At 40.7% G+C, this 15,292-nt stretch overlaps 1 protein-coding gene across 1 annotated transcript in view; it reads right to left on the reverse strand.

Moving 5' to 3' along the window:
• The window catches only part of RAVER2 (ribonucleoprotein, PTB binding 2), a 144,083-nt gene that overhangs the window by 128,111 nt on the left and 680 nt on the right, over positions 1–15,292 (reverse strand). The window lies entirely within an intron of this gene.

Below are 15,292 nucleotides of genomic sequence, written 5' to 3' on the forward strand. Positions count from 1 at the left end.
TAAGTGTTACTTGAACATAATCGCTGAGGTCCTGCAAACAGTTGATCTGATACCTGAGATGCTACTGAAGGATTAACAGGCAGCATCTGCTAGACAAAGGCATGATGCACGTCCTAGATGTGATGGAGCAGGACGGCTGGAGATCTCATCCACACTATGCAGAATGGCACACAACTGAAAATTTATGGATTATTTATTTCTGGAATCTTCCATTTAATATTTTCAGACCATAGGTGACCTAAACTGTGGAAAGTGAAACTGTGGATAAGGGGGGACTACTGCTGATAATGTCAGAGGATGTAAAAGTACTATGGAAACACATCAAAGCAACATCTTACCTGGAAACTGGTGAATGTTGGTAAGAAAAGGCTTTCTGAACAAAGTGACTGTGGGCTTAGGTAGAAGACTCCCTAATGCTTACCAAAATCCACTACTGCTTTCCTACCTGAGTATATGAAAGGCTTTGCTTCCTGGATCCCCTTTAAATAATCTAGGCTGTATAACTAGTAGAAGCTAATGAAGGGTGAACAAGGGGGCCAACAACATTCTAGATAGTAGAACCTCCACCACCTGGGGCCTTGGTTGACTATGTAAAACAGAGCATGTCTTTGTCTGCTTTACAACAGGCTCAGTGTGAATAACAAATATGTGTATTTGTTATTGTATGCGTTGAGCCACTAAAATTTGGAGGTTGCTGGTTGCTGTAGCAAACCTAGTCTATTATGATATCTTCCTTACTCCCCTTGGGGAAGCTTGACACTTCTTGGGTTGTCGCCAGCTGTGAAGGCAATGAGGCATCAAGATATCAATTTGCAACCCAAGCTTACTAACACCATACACAAAAATAAACTCAAAATGGATTAAAGGCCTAAATGTAAGGCCAGACACTGTGAAACTCTTAGAGGAAAACATAGGCAGAACACTCTATGACATAAACCACAGCAAGATCCTTTTTGACCCACCTCCTAGAGAAATGGAAATAAAAACAAAAATAAACAAATGGGACCTAATGAAACTTAAAAGCTTTTGCCCAGCAAAGGAAACCATAAACAAGACAAAAAGACAACCCTCAGAATGGGAGAAAATATTTGCAAATGAAGCAACTGACAAAGGATTAATCTCCAAAATATACAAGCAGCTTGTGCAGCTCAGTATCAAAATAAACAAACAACCCAATCCAAAAATGGGCAGAAGACCTAAATAGACATTTCTCCAAAGAAGACATACAGGAGGCGAACAAACACATGAAAAGATGCTCAACAACACTAATCATTAGAGAAATGCAAATCAAAACTACAATGAGGTATCACCTCACACTGGTCAGAATGGCCATCATCAAAAAATCTAGAAACAATAAATGCTAGAGAGGGTGTGGAGAAAAGGGAACCCTCTTGCACTGTTGGTGGGAATGTAAATTGATACAGCCACTATGGAGAACAGTATGGAGATTCCTTAAAAAACTAAAAATAGAACTACCATACCACCCAGCAATCCCACTAGTGGGCATATACCCTGAGAAAACCATAATTCAAAAAGATACATGTACCACAATGTTCATTGCAGCACTATTTACAATAGCCAGGACATGGAAACAACCTAAATGTCCATCGACAGACGAATGGATAAAGAAGATGTGGCACATATATACAATGGAATATTATTTAGCCATAAAAAGGAACGAAATTGAGTTATTTGTAGTGAGGTGGATGGACCTAGAGTCTGTCATGCGGAGTGAGGTAAGTCAGAAAGAGAAAAACAAATACTATATGCTAACACATACATATGGAATCTAGAAAAATGGTACTGATGAACCTATTGGTAAGGCAGGAATAAAGATGCAGATGTTGAGAACGGACTTGAGGACACGGCGGGGAAAGGGAGGCTGGGATGAAGTGAGAGAGTAACACTGACATATAAACACTACTAAATGTAAAATAGATAGCTAGTGGGAAGCTGCTGCATAGCACAGGGAGATCAGCTCAGTGCTTTGTGACCACATAGAGGGGTGCGATAGGGAGGGTAGGAGGGAGGCTCACGAGGGAGGGGATATGGGGATATATATATATATATATGGATATATATATATGTATATGTATACATATATCTGATTCACTTTGTTATAAAGCAGAAACTAACACAACATTGTAAAGCAATTATACTCCAATAAAGATGTACAAAAAAAAAGTAGGGTGGAAGATGAGAAAAAAAAAAAACTAATGGGGAAATGAATGTTAATAAATACCTGCTATGTTTTGAGAAAAAAAAAAGCTATCAGGATAGTAAGCTTTTCTGTCTTCTAATCCAAGGTTCCTTCTAGGAAGTGATGCTACCAGGCAGAACAGTAGATTTGAAAAGACCTAGTCTGTTTACACTAGATATGATCAAATCTGTGGGAGATATAACAGGTCTTCAATCCCTAGAAATTCTGGAGATAACTCCACCCTAATTATAGGTTATTTCACTTGCATGTGGTTCTTCTCACTAAGCTACCATTAATTAATATGGGATGGGCTTCCCTGGTGGCACAGTGGTTGAGAGTCTGCCTGCCAATGCAGGGGACACGGGTTCCATCCCTGGTCCGGGAGGATCCCACATGCCGCGGAGCAACTAAGCTACAACTACTGAGCCTGCGCTCTGGAGCCCGCGAGCCACAACTACTGAGCCCATGTGCCGCAACTACTGAGCCCATGTGCCTGGGGCCCGTGCTCTGCAACAAGAGAAGCCACCGCAATGAAGAGTGGCCCCCGCTTGCCGCAGCTGGAGGGAGCCTGTGTGCAGCGGCCAAGACCCAATGCAGCCAAAAAGACAAAAAAAAAAAAAATATGGGAGGGGTGAGGGGAATACAAGGCCTGTAACAGAGGCAACTGGGAATTGTTCCTATGCAACTGAGCCTGAGCAGGACCTCCTGCTCCGTGCTGTCAAATTCCTACTTTGAGTATATCTCAATTATGTGATTGCAAAAATGTAAACAATTTATAGTCTATTTATCTTGTATCTTTTCTTATTGGCCCAACAAATTCTCCTAAACCCACTAAATTAATATGTTGTATTTCTCTTAATATAACACACACATAATATGCAGAAAAGTTCCAAGTGTACTTGACTACCTAATTACAGCTTTCGAAATCCTTTGTTGAAGACTGTTATAGGTAATTGTGATCAATACTACCTTCTTCCCATTAGAATGTAAACTCCATGAGGACAAGGACTCTGTCTGTTTTGTGCTCTGCTTCTATCCCCAGAACTTAGAAAAGGTCCTGGTGCACAATAGGCATGCAATACGTATTTGCTGGACAAATAATTCATTTTACAAGGATCACCTGTAGTTGCAATGAAAATAATAGATTGGAATTCAGTGAGACTAGAAGCAGAGAGTCCAGATGGAGACCACTGCAGTTCTTCCTATGAGAGATGGAAGATGGTTCAGACAAATGCAGTTACAGGGGCGATGGAGAGAAGTGAACAGATTTGAGATATATTTAGGAGGCAGAGCAGAAAGGACTTGGTGATTGATTGGATGTTAGGCGATCTGCAGGGGCAGAGTTAAGGGCAAAGTTAAGAGTTCCGCCTTGGGCACTGAAATCAGAAAGGGATCACTGAGGAGAAGTGGTTTAAGAGGGCACAAGGTGGATGTTAATGAGTCCAGTTGGTAGGCATTCCCAAGATCTATTCGAGTGCCAGTGCCCAGCAAGAAATCGTGTCTATCAATTCTGTAACTCAGGAGAGTGGTCTGTGACTGAAAAACAGGTTTGGGAAAAAGCATAGCCATGTAAATTTTCAGCCATGTAAATATATGAAAGTAGTGTGTGAGAAGGGGGCCTAAGATAAAACCCTGAAGATTATCCACATTGAAGATTTTTTTTGAGGAATCAGAACTTGTTTATTGAATTGGTTGAACTTGGTAGGATATACTCGGAAAATAGCTTCATTCTTCTTCCATCAATGTCTTCAAACCATTTCACCCTGGACAATATTTTGAGCATATTCCATTAATTTTTTTCAACTTCTCTGTACTCAAATAGTCCTATTTTCATATACTAAAATGTCCAGACCAATTTAAATAAAAACTCCCATCTAAAAGCTTCCATCCAGAGAAACTGCCTGGTGGTCCAGTGGTCAGGACTCGGTGATTTCACTGCCATGGCCCAGGTTTGATCCCTGGTCAGGGAAATAATATCTTGCAAGCTGCAAGGCGCGGCCAGAAAAAAAAAAAGCTTCCATCCAATTAGGAATTTGGGATTAATGTATACACACTACTATATATAAAATAGATAATGAAAAAACACCTACTGTATAGCACAGGGAACTATACTTAGTACCTTGTAATAACATAATGGAAAATAATCTGAAAAAAATAATATATATCTCTCTGAATCACTTTGCTGTGCACCTGAACCTAACACAACATTGTAAATCAACTACACTTCAATTAGCTCCCCCTGTCCCCCCAAAAAAGATAAAAGCTTCATACAGTCCAAGCTCTCTTCCTCTAGCTCCAGCCTGACACAGTTTCCTAGTCATGGAGTAGAGAAAGGGTGTGGTCTGTTCTTTCACTCTTTTTGCACCATACTTCCCCCATCCCCTCTCCGGCTCTTAGTTCCTTCCAGGTTAATGTAGGAAGGTGGGATAAAAGAAAACATAACAAAAGTGTTTCTTTTGTAGTTGTCTGTCAACTGCCCTTTCCCATGACAGATGTTAAAATGGCCTTCCTCCCGTGGGGACTTTGTAAGCTCTCTTAAGACACTTATCCCTCATCTTCCCCAAACACCTGGGAATATCTACAGTGTGTTCTTCCTTAACTCAGAAAATCCATTATCCAAATGACCTCTCACAACTCCCCTCAACCGCCATCTTTTTTTCTGCTGGGTAACCAAGTCCCACACAGCCCCCTTCCTGAGTTGGATTCTTGCAAGTTTGTGCCGCTTTCCTGTATTAGTCAAGATAGGCCAGGTTATGCTACAACAGCCCCTAAATCAGTAGAAATTTACTCTCACTCATCTAGGTGCCCATCGTGGGTTAGCAGGGGGCTCTATTTATTGTAGTCATGCAGGAACCCAGGCGGATAGAGTCTCCCTCTTGACTCACGCTTCTGTGATCACCATGTCAGGTGGAAAAAAACATGGCAAACCCTGTGCTGACTCTTCAAGCTTCTACCCAGAAGTGACACATATCTTCTGCTCACATTTCATGGGCTAAAGCTAGGTATCTATCCAACTCTAACTTGAAGGAGAGTGAGGAAGTATCATCCACATGCCCTGATAAAGAGAAGAATTGGAAAATTTTCAAACAGCCCTAATGACTGACACATCCCCATTTGGTCCAGTTGGCTTGAGGAAATATTCCAAACCCCGGTAACATGGGCTGCCCCCACTATCTCTCTCCATCCTCCCTGCCCCCTCCGCTGACAGAGCCTTTCCGGGCAGTTTCTGTCTTTATCACATAGACTTTTAAACTCTTTGAAGCCCATGTCAGGCTCTCCATAAGACTGGGCTTGGCTCTAGTATGATCCTAGAAGTAAAACAAGAAGTTTTTGCATTTCAGCGGGGAGTAAGAGGCCAGTGTTCATTTCTGGAAAGCACTCAGCCTAAATTTCTCTGAGAGTTCACTTACTGCCTCTCTCACTTGGCTTGAGATGAGGTAGCCTGCCCCTTACCCCTCTATGGAAGGAGAGAAAAAGTGCTGCTGCACTCCCAATTCGGCCAGCCACTCTCTTCCAAAAAATCCTCTTCCTCTAGCGATTCTCTAGCTGAGCTGAGCACAGGATAAGATCTGTCCACTCTTAGCAAGTTATAATATCAATACTTCTGTTCTGAATTTGGAGGTACATGTTGTTTGTTTCTAGCCTTGGGTTTCAGCTTAAATTTGAGACACCAGGGCAAGTCCCATTTAGCATTTTATTCCATCTGTAAGTGTACTGGAGACAAACTACGAAAGAGGTAGGAAGAAAACCAGGAGAATATATGGTCTTGAGAGCCAAGGAGTATTTCAAAGAGAAAGAAGTATTGTGGAATGTAAAAAAATGATACAAATGAACTTATTTACAAAACAGAAACAGACTCACAGACTTCAGAAACAAACTTACGGTTACCAAAGGGGAAAGGTGTGGGGGAGGGATGAATTAGGAGTTTGGGATTAACAGATATATACCATTATATGTAAAATAGATAATCAACAAGGACCTCCTGTATAGGACAGGGAACTCTACTCAGTATTCTGTAATAACCCATACAGGAAAAGAATCTGAAAAAGAATGGATATGTGTATATGTATAACTGAATCACTTTGCTGTACATCTGAAACTAACACAACATTGTAAATCAACATAATCCAATATAAATCCAATATAATAATATAATCCAATATAATAATCCAATATAAAATATAATCCAATATAATCCAATATAAATAATCCAATAATCCAATGTAAATATAAAATTTATAATAATAATCCAATATAAAATAAAATTAAATAAAGAAGAAGAAAGAAGTGTTCAACTGTTTTTGAATCTGTTGAGAGACCAAGAAAAATAAGGCCATAAAATTGTCCACTGGATTTTGGGGAAAGTGTGATGAGCTCTCCAAGGATGGTTTGAGCAGAAGCGTGGGGAAGGAGTCACGGAACGGCGCTGAGAGTGCGAGGGAGGTGAGGAGGCGGGGACAGCCATCACAGCAAGCGCACGTCAGACTGTGGCTGTGAAGCGCAGAGAGGAGGAAGGTGGTGCTCGAGGGAAGCATGGGGTTAAGAGGAAGGATCATTTTTCTTTAAATGACAGACTTGATCATGTTTAAGTGCTAATAAAAAAGGAACTCATTGAGAATGAGAGATTAAGTGTCTGATGAAAAGGTTTTCAATCAGTACATTTTCATTTCTGAAAGAAAACGAAGCCACATAATAGGTGTTTAATTCCCTGAAAAGATACTGGTAGGGAGTGGGATACTCATCACTGGATTGGTGGTGGTCGTGGAGAACAAAAAGAAGAATTGCAACACCGTCTCCGATGAATGCTAATGGTGCTTGTGTGAACCTTTTGATTTCTACACATTTTAAATTATTTAACTTGGGATGATTTTTTTAAAGCAACTTCCTGCGGTATGTGTAAAAAAGATGTGTTCCCACAACTCCATTTCAAACTTGTTTCCAAATTTAGTTGTGTGGATGGCTAAGTTTGATCTCAAGATGCTCATAGATCATAATTAGAAACCAGGCCATTGTTTTCATCTCAGCTCCCCAACTTCCCTCCACCGCCACCATCTAATACTGTGCCTAGAAACAGTAGGAGGAATGTATGAAAGAACAAAGTAGTATTGTATGTGCAGCAGATAATAGAGAATGTCTCACTCAACTCCATTCCAACCCCCTTGTCAAGTGCTTTACTGAGCAATCGAGGCTGGAAAGCTCAAAGCTACAGGTTTTAGATTTCTTTAGAGCTCATTTTCCATATATGACCTCACTTCCACCAAGTAGATAACAGCGAAGTAAAAACTGGAAGATGGAAGTGACCACTGTGAGATGGAAAGCACGCATCTGCCAGTTCTCTCTGGAGGCTTTTGACTTTCCTGCAGCAGTGGTAGCTGAGGTTCTAGTATCTGGTCCTTAACTGTGAGGGTATTTGGAAGTTAATGATGCACCTTAAAAGCCTAGCAGAGTGTTTCAGAAACAGGGTGGCTAAGGCAGTGTGGTCCTAGGGTTAGCTGCCATGGCTGCAGCTTCCCAGTCATGTCAGAGGCAGCAGCACCCTTAATTTGTCAGTTCTGCAGTCTTGTTCTGAGAGTCATTTGTGGAAGCTCAAACTAGAGCCCCTCTTCCACATCCTTCCAATGATTGGGTTCTGGAAAGTGGTTGCTCCAATAGCTTGGAATGATGATGCCACAGAATGGAATCCCCAGTCAACCCATGATGTTCACGTACCATGAGTGAGAAATAAACCTTGGTTGTTTTATAAAAATGAGGTTTGGGGGCTGTTGGTTACTGCAGGCCATCCCAGGCCATCCTGTGGATCCAGTAAGTCATCTCTTTTTCCTTAAACTGTGTTGAGTGAATCCTATTGTCTGTGATTGAGCGCCGAGCAATTATTTCCAGGAACATGACACTGACATACAGCTTAAAAGCTAAACACTGTTCAGCTTATGACATCATTGTTGCTCCTCAAATGAGGGGAGGCATCTTCTGCTTCTTTTATTTCTCCATAGCGTATGAAGCCTAGCAGTAGAGCCACCACATTGCACACCCCCAGGGGGCACTATTCACACTGCAGTGGTACCCTGAGGAGACTACACTGTGAACGATACACCTAGATTTTGGCAATACCCGGCCCAGCCAAGTGCTAGAGGCACAGCAGGAAATTGATCTTATTTGGTTTGTCTCATAAGAAGGAGGTTAGGAAGGAAACAAAACCAGTAAGTGTAACATAATGTTTCACTAAATTATTCACTAAGTTAATATAGTTATAATGACAATAAGACCCTGAGACAAAGGGCTGAATCCCTTTGGAACCATCCAAATTTTTATTAAAATGCTCAATATAATTCTGATTTTTTAGTCTGAGTTTATCTCAAATCTATCATACAAGAGAAGACAGATGGTGTATTGCTAGGATTAGGTCCAGCTATCTGTAGCAGAAAAATCCCAAATAACATTGACTTATGCAAGAGATAGGTGTTTTTCTCTGTTACACAGAAGTTCAATAGGAGACAGTCCAGGGTAGAGCAGCTTTAGGAAGCTGTCAGGGACCCAGGCTCTTACCCTCAACATGTGTCACTACGTTATAGTCCAAAGTGGCTGCTCAATTCATCATGTCTACATTCAAAGAAGCAAGAAGGAGAAAGGGGGAAGACAAGTCAGTTCCTTCCCTTTAAGGGTTCACACTGCACTTCTAATTACATCTTATTGGACAGAACTTAGTCACATGATCATACTCTTAGCTGTGAGGTTACGAATGGAGTCTTTATTCTGGACACCTCTGTATCTAACTAGAAATTAAGGTTTATATTACTAAGAAAGGAAGAACAGATTTGGGAAATATTTAGCAATCTATAGCATAGATGTTTAGTGTAGTGGGTTGCATAGTGCCCCTCCAAAGTTTATGTCCACACTGAACCTCAGAATTATAATTGCAGATATAATTAGTTAAGAACCTCAGGATGAAAGCATGACTGGTATTCTTACTGGCAAAGGAAAGGACATAGAGGAAAAAGGCCATGTGAAGATGGAAGCAGAGACTGGAGTGATGCCGCCACAAGCCAAGGAGCACCAGGAACCACCAGAGGCTGGAAAAGTCAAGGAAGGATCCTTCCCTAGAGTTTGCAGAGGGTGGGTGGCTCTACCACCACCTTAAATTCAGACTCCTGGCCTCCAGAACTGTGGAAGAATACATTTCTGTTGTTTCAAGACACAGAGTTTGGGGTAATTTGTTACAGCAGCCCTAGGAAATGAATACAGTTAAATTCTGTGTATAGCTATTACTGAAATTGAGGGCTAACACAGCATAGCTATAATAGTCATGTTACTATATCATTTTGATTACAATTCCTATAGTAATCCAGAGGCAGGTTAGCTTTTGATTTGGTAGGGTACTCCTGGTTCAGAATCTATTCTCTCACTGTTCTCATTATAGAACCATGATTTTCAGCTCTGCACAAAAGAAAATGGAGATATAATATAGGCAATTTACATTTATTTAGCACGTTCTGTGTAGCAAGCACCTAACATACATTTTCTCACCTAATCCTTACAACTGTCCTACGGTACGGTTAGTATTATACCCATTTAACAGATTAGGACACAGGATGATAGAGGTTAAATGTATGGTATACTTGTCGTTAAGGGCAGAATCAATGCTTATACACAGGTCTGTCTGACTCTCAGATACAGGCTCCTTCCTGAAGGGGTGACTAGGCTGGGGAATAACTGACTCACCTACCTAACAGGACACTTTGTGCCAAAGGCCAATTAACTTGCAGAGGGGATAAAGCTTTCCAGTGACTATGTGTTCACTTCCAGGCACGACTTCCCATGTCAAAGCAATTCAACTCAAATAAACTGAACAAATCTTGGGTGCTGGGCACTGAAGGGGATGTAATGATAGGTAAGACAATCCTTCTCCTCAAGTTGCTTACCACCTTAGCGGTGGCTAGGGACTGGAGTCTATAATGGGACGATATGAGTGTCTTTGAACACTGGCTCTTATTCACGGTTATACATTAGAATCAGTTGGACATGCTTTTAGAAATCCAGATTCCTAGGCTCCACCCTAGTCTATGGAATCAGAATATTTGTGAGTGGGCCCCAGGGCTCTGCATTTTTAAAAAACTCTCTGGGTGATTCTTATCTAGCCAGCCCAACTCCCATTTTAGGAATATTTTCCTTATATCATACCTTAAATGTTAGTGATTTAAAACACTAGCTATATATGATGATATAATTTTTCTTAGTATTAATTGTACATTACTTATATATCTGAGGAGCTTTAATACCAGAGCACTATTTTGATAATTCCTAAATATCAATACATTTACAGGGTCTCTCTCAAGAAGGAACAGCATTTTTTATTCCTCTGAGAAATATGAAAATAGATTACAAAGAGGCCATAAAAACTTATTTACATGCCATCAAAACCATCCAGCAATAGCCTAGCTCTATGATATCTAGATATTTCACATGGACCAAGTGTTGAGGTAATGGAGTTTTTCACTCTCAAGCAGCTCATGGTGAATCCAGAGTTTGGAGAGGCAGAAAAATAGGTACATCAACTGCTATCATAGTTGGATTCGCCACAGCTAAAGGAGTTCGAATCACACTATAAACGTGTTTAGGAAGTTATAACTAGAATTGAAATTCTTCCCTATTACAATAATACCTATTTACAATGTATCTTAACTTTCACTTGAATCGTGTGTAACCTCTTCACTCCCCAGGAAGTTAGGTTAGTTTTCTTTAAAATTCTTTCCACTTAGCAGTGAATGGAATGCTCTAAAGGTGCACTCTATTTAATAGGTATGACAGCTGCCAAACAGGGTTACTGGCAAACTTATTTAAATTTTTAATCATCACAGCAGATGAACACAGAAGGAAAGAACTATATAAATCCTCCCACTAGTGTAGCTATAAAAATATCCAAACAGTACTGGAAAGATCAGTTTCCATTTTGTGGAAATAAGTTTTGCTGGGTACATTGTACCACTTTTTTCTCATAGTCAAAAAATGGTTCTAAGTCATATGTGTTCAATTATATTACAGGATATATATTCAATTTACTATTACTATTAACACAAACATCAGCTTTCCCTTAAAAATCATTTTCCCATTAATGCAAAAAGTATTAAACAAAAGCAAGAATTTGATTTGGGAAAATTATTTACTGAATGAAATAAATGAACAATAGAGAAGTGTGGGGAAAAATAGTTTTTTTCCTCTACTGAGAAAAAAGCAGTGTTAGAATATTGAAATAAATCTTTAGTAACTTGATCTTTTAAAATTCCATGAATGAAAAAAATTCTGATTAATTTTTTAATATTTGGGGGATGATGCCAAGAGGATGTCATTTCCTTCAGCAAATATTGTTCATGCTACATTCAGCATCTGGAATCATGTAGGGGCTTTATTCCCTGAATACATGTGCGTCTGAGAGGTGTATAGAAAGTAGTCACAAAGACCACAGACTCTGGCTCTAGACTGTTTGGGTTTAAATGCTAGTTCTGCCTTGCAGAGGCTGTGTGACACTGGACATCACCCTTAACCTCTCTGTGCCTCAGCTTCCTCCTCTGTGATGAGGACAATGATAGCACCCACCCCATAGGCTTATTAAGAGAATTAAATAATCTGCTACATGTGATGCCCTTAGAACAGTGTCTGGCCCACAGTGAGCATTTAGCTGTTATTATTATCCTAACTTATTTGAGGGTTATTATCTCTTTTCTAGTGTACCAGAATCACAGGGGTCAACAGGTAATTGATGGGCTGCTAAGGGGCCTGTATAAAATGCACCCTGTAGTAATAGGGTAATTCAACCATAAATATTTACTATAAGCTGGCACTGTCCTAGGCATACAGAATACGTCGGTGACCAAAAATAAAAGTCTCTGCCCTTGTGGAGCTTACATTCTAGTAGGGGCAGATAGAAAATACATAATAAACAATAAGTAAATTGTATCATATGTTAGAAGATAATAAATATTTGATGAAAAAAGAGAGCAGGATACAGGGAATTTAGAGTTCAGGTGGAGGGGACTGGCTGCACCTAGAAGGTGACATTTGAGCAAAGACATGAAAGGGATAAGAGGAGTCGACATTGCAGGGACCAGCAGTGCCAAGACCCTAAGACAGAGCACCGTGCATGCCTGGTGTGTTCAAGCAACTGCAAGGCCAGCACGCTGGAGTAGAGCGAGTGAGATGGGGAGAAACGGCTGTGAATGACATCAAAGACTTAACTGGGAGTAAGGTGGGGGTTTGTGAGCAGGGAAGCAGATTGTGTGGGACCACACAGACCACTGCAGACTCTGACTTTCACTGACTGTGATGGGAGCTACTGCAGGGTTTGAAGCTGAGAAGTGCCATCATCTGAGCTAAGTTTTACATACTCTGGCTGCTGTGTGGAAGCAATAGGGGATCAAGGAGGAAACAGGGACAACGGGGACTAGTTTCTTCAAGTAATCCAGGGAGGAAATGATGATGACTGTGACCAGAGAGCAGCAGGACTGATGAGAAGTGATCAGATCTGGATATATTCTGAAAATAGACCCAAGAGAGTGTCTTGATGGATTGGATGGAATGTGAAAGAAACAGGGAAATGAAGGGTGACTCCCAGATTTTTGGCCTGAAGCACTAGAAGAATGGAGTGGTCATCAATGCCCAGGGGGAAAGACTTCACGGGGCCTAGGTTTCAGGTTAGGGATGATTAGAAGCTCTGCATAATTAGTTGGTAGTTTTGGTGGGGCAAGATTTTTTTTTTTTGGCTGTGTCGCATGGCATGAGGAATCTTAGTTCTCAACCTGGGATCAAACCCGTGTCCCTTGCATTGGAAGCACAGCGTCTTAACCACTGGACAGCCAGGAGAGTCCCGTGGGGCAAGATTTGGCACCAATATTTCACTTCAAGAGAAAGACATATGTTTCATGCTATTAAAAATCCACTATTATTGAATTAATGACAAAGTGTCCATAAACATACTAAATTAACCCATAGGTACTTTACTGAAAAAAATTGTTAAAGAAAAAATATGATTGTTATGGAAAAGTGACATTTTTATTACTTCTGAAAATGAAAAAAAGTTTTTTTTTAAAATTCCTCCCTGATTACGAATATAATGCATATTCACTGAAAAAAATGTTGAAAATACAGTAAATTAGAAAGTAGGGGGAAGTAACCTGTAGTTTTACCACCCAGGGGAAAATAATGTTAACAATCTTGTATGTCTTTCCTCTCTTTCTCATAAATTCATATATATGCCTATCCATATATCCATATCTATATCTACACACATATTACAATGATGTGTCATATTTAGATATAATTTTATATATTGCTTTGTTCCCATGGAAATAAATATTTTTCTATATTCTGTGAGCTCTAAACATTTTTAATGGCTTCTTACTATCTCTTCACATCGATAAGCATAATTTCCTTCTATTGATGACTTAATTTTCATCACGAATGAAGATTCTTCTCCCCAGGGCCGAGTCCTTGGTCATTTCTTCCCCATCTCCAGTCGCTCTCAACCAGTCTTGTAACTGTAAATATCTATATGCTGACAACTCCCCAATTTACATCCTCCACATGGACCTCGCTCTCCTCTCCAGACTTGAACCCCCAGTTGTCTCTTCATCCCAATCTGTTTCATCTTGGTTGCTGGCAAGTCCATCCTTCCAGTTGCTCAGCCAAAACCTTGAGATCATCCTTGACTCTTCCCTTTCAAACTGCACATCCACTTTGCCAGGAAATTCTCTTGACTTGACCTTCAAAATACATCCAGGGCTTCCCTGGTGGCGCAGTGGTTGAGAATCTGCCTACCAATGCAGGGGACACCGGTTCGAGCCCTGGTCTGGGAAGATCCCACATGTCGTGGAGCAACTGGGCCCGTGAGCCACAACTACTGAGCCTGCGCGTCTGGAGCCTGTGCTCCGCAACAAGAGAGGCCACGACAGTGAGAGGCCTGCGCACCGCGATGAAGAGTGGCCCCCGCTTGCCACAACTAGAGAAAGCCCTCGCACAGAAACGCAGACCCAACACAGCCAAAAATAATAAATAAAAAAAACAAAAAACAAAAAACAAAAAAACATCCAAACTCTGATCACTTCTCGCCATCTTCACTGCTACCAGTGCAGTCTGAATGCCCATCATCTCTCGCCTGAATTATTACCGTAGTTGTCCCAGTGGGCTCCCTTCTTCCTTCCTGGCACTCTGTTGTATATTCTCAACATGGGACCCAGGGTTATCGTTTAAAAACCTAAGATCATGTCACTCCAAACCCTCTGATGACTCTCCATCTCACTCAGAGTAAAAGCCTAAGTCCTTAAAATGGGGCACAAGGCCTGACACGATCTGCCGTTCCCCCACCTCCTACTTCCTGCTTTTCTATCCTTGTCACTCCTCTAACCTGGTCAGTCTTCCCCCCTCATTCACTTTGCTCCAGCCACAGTGTTCTAGCCTTGCTGTTTCTTGAACAGCCACACCTGACCCCATCTTAGGGCCTTTCATTGGCTGTACCCTCAGATACCTGCATGACCCTCATCTCTTTCAAGTCTCTGATCAAATCTCACCTCCTCAATTGAGGCCCACCCACCCTAATCATCACATTCCTGAAATTTTTTTCCCTTAGCACTCAACATGTTTTTATAGCTACCTATTTTATGGTTAATTTTTTTTTTCTCCCTTCCTCACTAGAATACAAGGTCCACAGAACTGAGATCTTTGTTTTGTTCACTATTGTATCCAAGTACCCGGCACAGTGCCTGGCACATAGCGTGTTCAACAAATACACATTGATTGAATGAATGCCAGTCTCTCTATTTTGTATGGCATTTTTATCGGAGATATTTTCCAGTTTTTCATTCAAAATATTTTTAGTAGTGTATGTACTAATATTTCTTTTGTCAGTATTTATTCTGATACTGTTTTTTTTTTTCTTTTAGTTTTGGTTATTCCATGACAATATGCGAGTTACTGCTTTAAAATGCACCAGGGATTTTGTTTTTATTTAGATATGGTGAGGCCAGCAGATCAAGATATGGCTACCAATTCAGAGAGAGTTGGATGGTTGTTAACTAAACTTACTGTGGAAATCATTTTGCAGTCTGT

This window comes from Balaenoptera physalus (genome assembly GCF_965194825.1).
Source record: "Balaenoptera physalus genome assembly, chromosome: 1".
NCBI lineage: Eukaryota > Metazoa > Chordata > Mammalia > Artiodactyla > Balaenopteridae > Balaenoptera > Balaenoptera physalus.